Source organism: Scleropages formosus, chromosome 2, assembly GCF_900964775.1.
Source record: "Scleropages formosus chromosome 2, fSclFor1.1, whole genome shotgun sequence".
Classification (NCBI taxonomy): domain Eukaryota; kingdom Metazoa; phylum Chordata; class Actinopteri; order Osteoglossiformes; family Osteoglossidae; genus Scleropages; species Scleropages formosus.
Window position 1 is genome coordinate 37,476,208 of NC_041807.1, and position 11,483 is coordinate 37,487,690.

Genomic DNA, 11,483 nt, shown 5'->3' on the forward strand with positions numbered 1-11,483 from the left:
GCAACCCGGTGAAGGTGAGGGATCCAATGGAGGAACCAATCCTCCTACTTTCCCACTGAACTTTCTTCTTCCTTTTCAGGCCAGATTTTCTGTACACCCCCGACACGTGAACGTCCGCCAACCTGGATGCAGACACATTTCCCTCTGTGGCCACCTCCTCCTGGCGAGGCGCAGCGACTCCTCCAGAGAGGTAACTGATTAGGATGGCAACGCAGAGGTTTGCAATGCAGGCGCCTGCGGGTGGAGGTGCCCTCGGAACCCGTGCTGTGAACAGATGCGCGGAGAATGCCCGGGTCACACTGGAGCTGCGCAAAGGCAGTGGGGTGGGGGCAGGGAGGAGGAAATGAAAACCTGTTTAGCCCTTTGCCCATGCGAAAAGCAGGCGACTCCATGGGTAACACAAACTGGGCTGGGCCTTGGGGGGGGGTCACTAGTTCACCGGCCGCTGGCGGCTAAAGACTTAAATTGCGTTACCTGCCTGGCCGTAACTCCACGCATGGCAAACAGGCACGCTGTCCTCCCAATTAGGGCGCTCTCCCGCAGAGGCGGCTCGGCCCCCGCACCCCGAAGGGCCGCTGGCGAACATCCGGAGTTACAAATTGCAGAGGGCCAGCGGGGGGGAATTACGGCGTAGTTTTGTTCAGCTGCCCGTGGAAGCGTGTAGGACGCAATGGCCAAAATCCAAGGATGGACACCCCCAGGGACAAAGCACCCTCATTGGCCAACACTGCAGCCACGATTAGTAAGAAAAGCATGTGCTGTTTGTATGAAGGTGATGGTGGTGGGGAGGGATGGGGAGGGATGGAGAGGGGGGTCACAGAGACATTTCAGTTGTATAGGTGCACTTGTTCTACTTGCGCGCCGCAAACCAGGTGTTGTGTCCACTTTGGAAAACTCCATCTACATCTATGCACTTCACAGACACTTTTCTTCAAAAACATCAAAGCACAGCATATTTATTTCATGCTACATGGATATTGATGTTTTATATTCCAATATCTTCCTGTTGAAGCAGCATACAAGGAGTAAAATACCAAAAAAAATCATGTGGTGAGTTCCTAAGATGTCGAAAGCTTGACTTCTGGGAAGGATTCAGCAGCTGTGAGGGACAGGGTAGCTTTTTCGCATTGGGGACAATCAAATCGAGCACCAACATGTAGCTGTCAGTTACCAGTAAAACTGGCACCAAGAGATGCTGTTCTTCCTCAATTCTTCCTCGACCTTCACTTCACTGATAAATATTCATAAATACATTAACATCTTTGTGCTGTAACAGCAAACAGAAGTATGCTTGCTCTGCCAGACCTAATGTGTGCAGATACATTTGAATTTATTTGACATGATGGGTTTGAATCCCTGCTACTGCTGTAACACCCTTGAGAGAGGTATTTACCCTGAACTGATACAGTCGTAAATATATAAATAAATAAGTAAATAAATAAATAAATAAATAAACATGGTCCCTGATTTACGATGGATCGACTTGGGATTTTTTCGACTTTACAATGGAGGTAGACTTTCAGTAGAAACTGTACTTCGAATTTTGAATTTTTCCCGAGCATCTGATATGCAGAACGATACTCTCTCGTGATGCTGGGCAGCGACAGCAATCCGCATCTCCCAGTCTGTCACGCAGAGTTGTGTATTAGGTGTATTAAATGCATTTTTGACTCACAATATTTTTGACTTATGATGGGTTTCGGGGACCACCTGTATTTAAATTGGTAAATACTTTTATAAAGCTTAAATGAACAAACAAACAAGCTATGAAAGTTGTCTTGGACAAAAGGCATCAGGTAAATAGTCAATGAAGATACCTAGTGGGGGGGGTAAATGGTGCTAGAAATGAACAACCACAAGTTTTCGTTTTCCACCCCTTCAGTTCTGCATGGAAAGTTCTGGAAAACGCAGCTACAAACACAACCGGGTCTCAGAACTGCATTTTACTGGCCTCTGGGGCAACCTGTGACTATGACTAGAAGGGCGTGGGAGGGGGGAGCTCAACCACATCTCTCACTGCAGCACTTTGGGACATCCTCAGCACCAGCGGACACACACTTTGAGCGGCGGTCGTACCGGCGGACACCAGAGCCGCGTCGGTGTGTGTAGATACAGCAGTCACTCACGATGTGGTGGGGAAGTCTATTAAAAATTAATGAATTACAATAAAACATCGCATAAGCGGTCAGCAGGAAGAGGTGTGTGGACCATGTGTAAAAAACCAAGGAAAAGTGCAGAGTCTATTTTTTTATTTTTCATTTCTTGCCCTCCCCTCCCTCCATCAGTCCTGCAGCTGGATCTATGCTTCATTTCAGGCTTGCAGAAGAGCCTCGAACACGGATTCGACGGCGCTGTTGAGCACAGCTGTCGCCCTCCTTGACCCCCGATCCCAGACCAGTGTCCAGTACCCCCCCGTGTGGTTTGGATGTTTCGGTGCCTCTGAGTCTTCTGGAAAGACCACCCTACTGGCCAATTTGTGCCCACGCGCAGCCACCCAGGTTCGAACCCGTGCCCGATGACATCACCGCCACCTTGGCTCTGCGTCGACACTCGGCTCCTTCATCCAACGGTCCCCCCCGCCACCCGCCCCTTCCTGTTAATTTCCCCCCGAATAAAGAGGGAAATATAAATCCGATTCCCACGGAACTGGTTTTAAAACTGCAAGAAGGAGCCGCACTTCCAATTCCTGCCCTAAAGTACACAAAGCAGTGGATCAAAGTGAGAAACGCGCAGCCAAGAGTCACAAAATAACGAAGATGTAAAGTACGGAATATTGGAATATGGGGCCTGCAGCAGAGCGCTGAGCAGAAAAAAAAACATCGAAATGAAACGTAAAAGCCAGCGAAATCTGCAGAGGCGAACTGCAAATGAGCGGATTATATGAATGAGATGTTAGCAGCCAGCGGGAGGCAGCGGGTCCAGGAGACACCTGCTCTACGTTCAAGTCAAGCGCACTTTCCGTCACTGTGTGACTAACACACACGTACGCTCTCCCTCCCGATTCAACCCAAAGGTCACCGTTAAGGGCGGGTAACGCCGCGTCCGACTCAGACCGAGTGCGGATCCCGACCTCGAATGGAAACCGTAACCAGGCGGACCGGACCATTTCAGAAAAAAACAGTTGGGTTTTTAAAAATGAGAATGGGGTGCGGAGTGAAAAGCCGGTGGCCGGGAGGGCGGCAGGATGGGTGGGGGGCGGCTGGCATCCTGTCCTAGGGACGGCCTGTTGAAACGCGGTTCTCAGCACTTCCTTATAACCCGGGGGAGAAGACATCTGGCCCTATTGACACAGCTGCAGCCGGGCGGTTAACAGCTCCTGCCATCTGCGGCTCCAAGCTAAACTTCCTAGTGTCCTGTCCTCGTCCCAGACAGCTGCCGAAAGTGACACGGTTACCGAGTCAGCACCCCGCGGTCCTGGGGCGATCGCTCTGAGTCAGTACCTTTACTGCCAATCCCACAGCATCATTACCATTTAACAAACCATCAAATTATTACTACTATTTTTTATTATCTCACTGTCAATGGCTGCTTGTCCGGTGCAGGGTTGTGATGGTCCAGAACCTATCCGGGAAACATAGGGCATGAGGGAGGGTACCCACAGGACAGGATTCCAGTCCACTTCAGGGTGATTAATGATAATAATTATGTTTAGCTGACACTTTTCTCCAAAGCAACTTACAATGTTAAGATATTTTACAGCTATTTACCCATTCATACAGCTGGGTGATTTTACTGGACCAATTCAGGGTAAGTACCTTGCTCTAGGGTACAACAGCCAGAGGTGGGGACTAAACCTGTAAACTTTGGCTCTAAAGGTAGCAGCTCTAACCACTATGCTACCAGCTGTCCCTGGTTGCTGTTGTTATTATTATTATTTTATTTTTTTTTACATTTACTTTAGCTGATGTCCAAGGTGAATTACACTGTTAGTCAACTTTACAATGATTTACCCATTTAAGCAGCTTTGTCATTTCTACTGCATCAGTTCACAGATAGAAACTTGACCAAGTGTTGTGAAGCTGGAGTGGGATTCAAACTAAAAACATGCTGCAATCGGTTTCATATGTACTGCCCCAAAACAAAGAGTAAATTGCAGTATTAAATACTATACAGAAGCCAGATTGTATGAAAGCAGCCTTGTCATATAGCAGTTCATCAGCAGTGAATATGAATTATGGCTTAATTTTCAGTGGTTATTAGCAAGACACCGACTAGATGAGAACAACTTGAGCAGCAGGGGGCGTAGCGGTTACAGTCAGTGCCTCACAGTCAAAGTACCCAGGTTCTAATCCCTGCTTCTCCTGCAGTACCCTTGATTAAGGCACTTGCCATATTGGATAAATGGGGTAAATCAGTGTAAATAATCTTAGCGTACAAACCGAACATTGTGAGTCACTTTGGAGGCAAGTAGCAGGTGAATTAATTAACGTAACAAAAAACCACGACTGTGGAAATGTTTTGGGGTCTGGTCCCTTCTGCCTGGTCTGTAGGTACCAAGTAGAACGCGGTTCTCCACGGTGTCCACCTTTGCCTCTCGCCCGTCTCTCATCTGGACCGCAGACACGGACCGATGACATGAGCAGCACGGGCACTCCTGAGGCGCTACCCCATGGCGGAGGGCCAATCACGCGACCCAGAAGGAGCGAGTGCCAAAGCAGGCGGCGCCCCGGCGCGGCCGAAGGCGACGTGTGCTGAGAATTAGGCCGCGCGAAGGCTCGGCGTCTCTGTCGGAACCCCATGCCCGGAGCCGTTGTTACGACTCAACGGTCCCCGCGAAAGGACGCAAGCCGCCACGCGGGTCCGAACCGCCGCGCTCCCGCAGAAGCGCTGCGTTCTCACGCGTGCGACACGACATGTGGCCCCAGATGGAACAAATCGCATGCCGGCGCAAATTAGACTGACAGGACCGCCTTTATTGCTCGTGCGGCTTTTTACCCGTGAGCGGACCGACAAGCGGACGCGCACAGCTGGTGCCGCTCACTTCAAAGCGGCAAGTCGCCGAAAATCCCGTCGAAATCCCCTGTCCGAGGCCCACGAGTCCTCCCGCCGCCATCACGTGCGACTTTTACTAGGGACTTCTGTGAAAATAATAGCCTCTTTCTTTATTTCCGTAACTGCAGAACAGGGTCACGAGAGCATAGAGACCGAATAGACACGCTGAGAAAATTGCAGGTGCAAACGCGCACACACACACACACACACACACACACACACACATTGCCTGAACCGCTTGCCCCATATGGGGTCACGGGGAGCCGGAGCCTAACCCAGCAACACAGAGGGGAAGGCTGGAGGGGGAGGGGATACACCCAGGACAGGACGCCAGTCCGTCACAAGGTACCCCAAGCGGGATTCAAACCCCGGACCCACCGAAGAGCAGGACCCGGTCCAACCCACTGCGCCCAGGTGCAAACGACATCATCAAAAATAATCCAACAACAGAAAATCTCACAGTGCCTGGGTGGTACGAGTGGATGTGGGTTTGATAGATAGATAGATAGATAGATAGATAGATAGATCCCATCTTTGCTTTATTGATAAGAACAGAAATTCATAGACATAAAGTTACTTGCACTCTTTCGAAAAACATCGGTAGGTCTCCCCACCTCGAGATTATGCTTGTGGAAGTAATACGTGCCTTTTGACACAAACGTATCAGCGTGATACGAGTACTGGATTAAATCTAGATAGAATATACCTGAGCAAACTGTGGGTTGCTGAACAAATGTGCCCAAAGGTAAGTGCTTTGTTGTCTCAAATTGTGAGCCGTGAAAAAGACGGGGAAGAACTGGGGTCCACCCTCATGTTATATCGGCGTTTGTGCAGGTATGTAAAACAGCCGATATAAAGGCAGCGCTGTTTAACCCTCATAGAGTCCTGTCTAAGAACACTGAGAAATGTGGCCAAATCATTCAAATTATTCTACAGATCAATTACTATTGTCATTATTATTATTACTATTTACATTTATTCATTTAGCTGAGCCTTTCCTCCAAAACGACATACAATGTTAAGTTGTCTACAATCATTTACCCTTTTACACAGCTGGAGTCGGGATTCGAACCTCGACCTTTGGGTCCAAAGTGGAAAAAGCTCTAAGCACAATGACAATGCTGTCCTGTTATTATTATTATATAATTAGTATGATATATAAAAATAATGCAGCAGGTTTGACCGGGAACTGCCCTGTGGTGGGTCTGGGGTTCGAGTCCTGCTTGGGGTGCCTTGCAGCAGACTAGCATCCTGTCCTGGGTGTGTCCCCTCCCCCCTCTGGCCTTGTGCCCTGTGTTACTGGGTTAGGCTCCAGTTCCAAGCAAGTGGTTGTAGACATTGTGTGTGTGTGTGTGTGTGTGTGTGTGTGTGTGTGTGTGTGTGTGTGTGTGTGTGTGTGTGTGTGTGTGTGTGTGTGTGTGTGAGAATCACAAGAGTGTACAGTGGCTTTTGCAGTGAAAGACAGTTCATCATGACAACATTGTGAAGGTTGTTGGTTCGGGTCACAGTGGAACCAATCAAACTGTTTCATTGAAAGCAATTTCAATACTTTTGCGAATGTCATTCTACTCAGTGCGTATTCCTTGGTTCCCTCTTGTATCAGAGTAAAGAGTGTTTCTTACAGCGCTAATCGCAGTACCTGCGAGAATCCAGGAATGGAAAACATCCCGCGGCTTTCAGTTCGCTAATCCGGCCCGTATCGGCTTTCGGAGCCCAACTCGGCCGAGTCGCGCTCCTTTAACCCCACGGCCACTTTGAAATTAAAGGAGACTTTTTTCTTCCTTTTCTCTTCTTTTTTCTTTTTACCTCAACACGAAGAAATAAGATCCGCAAACAAACGTACCAATTATGCCGTTCTAATGATGCGTGGCTCCGACCGTTAATGACGCATTAATTGATTGGACCCAGACGGGTCAATGGGGCTGTGGGTTCGGAGCCCCGCACGAAGGGGGCACTCTGGAGCACTGCGAGTATTCCGCTGACACCGCCGGCCTTTTAAACGGGATCGGTTGGTGTGCAGCCGCTCTCCACAGTAATAATAATAATAATAATGATGAGGAATACATAGGTGTAACAGTGGGGGGGGTGAGCTTCGTATTGTTTAAAATTGCTTAATTCATCCTCCCCACACGTGAGTTTAATGTTTAATACTACTGCTAATACGTGCTGGTCATCCCAACCTTGCAATAACATATTTTATTACAAAGAGCGAATTACACATATTCCCAAATACATATCTATACTGTTTAAATACAGTTATATATTTACATAACATTTATTCATTCAACTCGTGGTTTTCTCCAAAGCGACTTGAAGTTTTAATCTGCCTATTATTACTTATCCATTTATACACCTGGGTAATTTTGCTGTTGGTACCCGGCTGGTGTGGTTTGTTGGTTGGGCTGGTAGGTTAGGCTTGGTCTGTTGGCTGGGTTTTGGTGGGTTTGGTTTGATGGTTTTTTTTGTGTTGGTGGCTTAGCCTTGGTTTGGTTCTTGGTGTTGGGTTGGTTTCATGGTTTGGTGTGATGGTTGGTTTTTTTTGTGTTGGTGAGTTAGGCTTGGTTTGGCTTCAGTGGGTTTGGTTTGATGGTTTTTTGTGTTGGTGGGTTAGGATTGGTTTGATTTTTGTTGGTGGGATAGACTTGGTTCATTGGTTTGGAGTTGGTAGGTTTGATTTGTTGGTGTGGTGGTTGGTTTTTGTTGGTCTTGGTATGTTGGTTTGATTTTGTTGGTGAGTGTGGTTTGATGGTTTTTTTGTGTTGGTGGGTTAGCCTTGGTTTGGTTCTTGGTGTTGGGTTGGTTTCATGGTTTGGTGTGATGGTTGGTTTTTTTTTTTGTGTTGGTGGGTTAGGCTTGGTTTGGCTTTGGTGGGTTTGGTTTGATGGTTGGTTTTTGTTGATGGGTTAGACTTGGTTTGTTGGTTTTATTTTGTTGGTGGGTTTGGTTTGATGGTTTTTGTGTTGGTGGGTTAGGCTTGGTTTGGTTTTTGTTGGTGGGTTAGACTTGGTTCAGTTGTATGGAGTTGGTGGGCTTGGTTTGTTGGTGTGGTGGTTGGTTTTTGTTGGGCTTGGTATGTTGGTTTGATTTTGTTGGTGAGTGTGGTTTGATGGTTTTTTGTGTTGGTGGGTTAGCCTTGGTTTGGTTCTTGGTGTTGGGTTGGTTTTTTGAGTTGGTTGTTTAGGCTTGGTTTGTTGGTTTGATTTTGTTGGTAGGTGTGGTTTGATGGTTTTTGTGTTGGTTGGTTAGGCTTGGTTTGGTTTTTGTTGGTGGGTTAGACTTGGTTTGTTGGTTTGGCTTTGGTGGGTTTCGATTGATGGTTGGTTTTTGTTAGGCTTGGTTTGTTGGTTTGATGGTTTTTTTGTTGGTGGGTTAGACCTGGTTTGGTTTTTTGTAGGAGGGTTAGATTTGGTTTGTTGGTTTGGTTTTGTTGGTGGGACTGGTTTGTTGGTTTGGTGGGTGGATTGGAGAAGTCAGTTAAGCTGCTTGGTCTCAGGTTGTAGAGATGTATGGTGGCTGTGCTGGGTCTTGTTCTCTGTGGCTTCATGCTGGTGGTTGGACTGGGTCCTTGGGAACAGCCGTTGAAAAATACGCGTGGGGTATAACATCTTTTCCTGTTTATCCTGAATGAACGTACTGGAGCAATCCTAGGTAAGTACCCTTCTCAACAGTCCTGCAGGTGGTGGTGGGAATCGACCCTGTGGGTCCAAATGCAGTAGCTCTAACCACTACACTACTGGCTGCCCCGGTACATAATATATATTACATGTGTATAAATGTATATAAGCTGTATTACATATAGTGTCAGTCCACTCATAGTACACATTAGCCTAAAGTTCATGTCCCAGGTGAGTTAGAGTGTAACATTTTTCACTTTACCCTGATTTACCCTTTTGTACAGCAGGGTAGCCACTGAAACTCTAACCACCATGCCACCTGTTGGCCATAATTACAGTTACAAATTCACAATGGGCCATTTTCACAGCGATGTGCTGCGAAGCTGCGTGTCCCAAGTGCGCAGCCCCTCCGTGAGTCTAGTCCCCGCGTGGTAGAGAGTGTTGGGGTCTAGTCCCCATGTGGCGGAGAGGAGCTGCAACCCCAACCAAGCAGCAGCACAGCGTCACCGGTTAAGTCTCCGGAGGAGAAGCGCACTGCTGCTCTCCATTTCTTGTTTAATAAATAACATTATTTTCATAAACACTGAATAAATTACAAAAATAAAATTATTATTCATAAAAAATTAATTGTTATCTTTCAGCCCAAATCTCGGCACACAGGGTTTATTACTCCGCTCCCTGGGCTGGACCGGACCGGACCGGACCGGACCGGACGGAGGAGCAGCGTGCTCATCTGCTTGGTCTCGCGCCCCGACGCGCCCGTCTCGCGCCGCTGCCCTTTATTTAATTAGCGCCTCCAATTCGTTTTCAGTCACTTCGCGGATCCTCTCGCTGGAAATTAATCACTTATTTGAGCTCCGCCCCCGAAACGCAGCACTGCGCTTTACTGTGGACATTGGTGTCACTTTCCGTTGTAAAAAATTCTTTTATTACCACATTTTTAATTAAGTTGTGTGTACAAATTCACACTTCTGGGAACCTGTACAGAACCGGTAATATCCTTCTAGAAAAGCGAGCCAACGAGCCTGGTTGTTACAGTTCTGAGTTTTTAATTAGCAACAAAACACACACACACACACACACACACACACACACACACACACACACACACACACACACAGAACCAAACTTACATTAAGCTGCGCGCTGAATTAAAAGCCAGTAATTTTAAATCTTTATTTTCATATTATTCTATAATAAAACTGCACATATGTCATTAATAATATTCAAATTATATTACTGTATATTTTAAATATATAAATACGATCAACTTCACTTGTTTATTTAGTTTTATTTTGATAAATTCTTCCCGTCCTAAATTATAATTTAATAACCATGTCAGTTACACGTTTTGTGCCGAAATAGTTGTACTCTGTCTCCCTCTCCCGGTCCGAGAGTCCGACACTTTTTTATTTATCCTTTCTGGATCTCATTAAAGAATCCTTAATATTTCCATTTATTGCATATATACCTCCTGAAAATAATGAAAGAAATTTAAATATATACATACATATATAGGGTATATTCATGTATACATATATGTATATATATAAATATACATGTGGTTATATGTATAGATATAAATGTATCTATATCTATTTTTATGTACTGTATATATCTATATAGATATATTCATATATAGGGTATATTTATATATACATATATGTATATATGTGTGTGTTTATACATACATATATCATATACAGATATATGTAGAAATGTATCTATATCTGTTTTCATGTACTGTATATATCTATATAGATATACAGTATATGGATATATACATACATATTCTATCTCTATCTATATACTGTTTACATCTGTATATAATATGCATCCATACATATGTATATATAGATGTATACAGTATATAGAAATATATGTATATACACATATGTACACACACGTATAGATGTATAATATATATAAACTTCAGCTTCAGTTTTAACGTTAAATGTCACTCCACTGGGGTGAGCTGACACAATATTACCCAGTATACATGGTAAACAAATGTATTTAACCCAACACAGACATTGTCATTAATAAATTCATACCTCCACAAGCACCCAGTTCACAATTGAAATTCATACCAGAATTATTACCTTAAAAGAAATAACCCGAGTGCATGTTCCATAGTAAAAATGCATGTACCTTTCTAAATGACTGTTAAAAAATCATTCCATTCCATTTTCAAACTCGAGAAATAAAACAGTTAAGGATATTCCTCCATTGGGCACAGATCTTAACTCAGACCGTTATCCCACGAGCAGCATAAATATTTCTCAAAACTGTATCATTATATGTAAATTTTTTTTCTACAGAACAGGGCAGCTAAGAGTGCAGTGGTCACAGCTGCTACCTTGCACCTGAAGGTTGTTGGGTCGAATCTCACCTACTGCAGTAACACCTTTGAGCAAAGTACTTTACCTGAATTGATGCAGTAAAATTACCCAGCTACATCAAAGAGACACTGTAACTACATGCATTTGCTGTAATTAAACTGACTGTGAGCAGAGACAGTAGGATGGGCCTAGTAAGCACCCCCTCCCGGAAACAATTAATTCACCCCAGAAAAGTGTGCTGGAAAAGGAGTGAGGGGAACGGGTAGGAGGTGGAGGGGTGTGACTGACCTCCCTTGAGCACCCCCAACCCCCAACCACAGCAGAAGCATCCAACCATAATCTGATTTAATAAACTCCCGGGGCTACGCTCACATTACACCGAGCATAAACTTCATGTAAGAAAGAAATGATTAAGTTGCTAATAAAGCTGTTTAGCACTGCTTTCCCTCACTGCTAATGATAATTAACATGCAAATGAGCTCTGGGACGCGGGGGGCTCTCAGTTCGTTACCGACTTAATTACCGCGCCTTTATA